Consider the following 347-nt stretch of genomic DNA (forward strand, 5'->3'; position numbering starts at 1 on the left):
CTCCGCCCGTGAAGGGGCTTCTAGTGTGTGGAAACCTTTCCTCCTTCACAGCTCCCTCCCACTGGTGCAGGTCCCGTCCCTATTCTTTTGTCTCTGTTTATTCTTTTTTCTTTTGCCCTACCCAGTTACGTGGGGGAGTTTCTTGCCTTTTGGAAGGTCTGAGGTCTTCTGCCAGCGTTCAGTGGGTGTTCTATAGGAACAGTTCCTCGTGTAGATGTATTTCTGATGTATCTGTGGGAAGGAACGTGATCTCCGCGTCTTTCTCTTCCGCCATCTTCTCACTATGTTTAGTTTTTTAAGGAACCTCCATACTGTTCTCCATAGTGGCTGTATCAATTTACATTCCC

The sequence above is a fragment of the Physeter macrocephalus genome, chromosome 2 (genome assembly GCF_002837175.3).
Source record: "Physeter macrocephalus isolate SW-GA chromosome 2, ASM283717v5, whole genome shotgun sequence".
NCBI lineage: Eukaryota > Metazoa > Chordata > Mammalia > Artiodactyla > Physeteridae > Physeter > Physeter macrocephalus.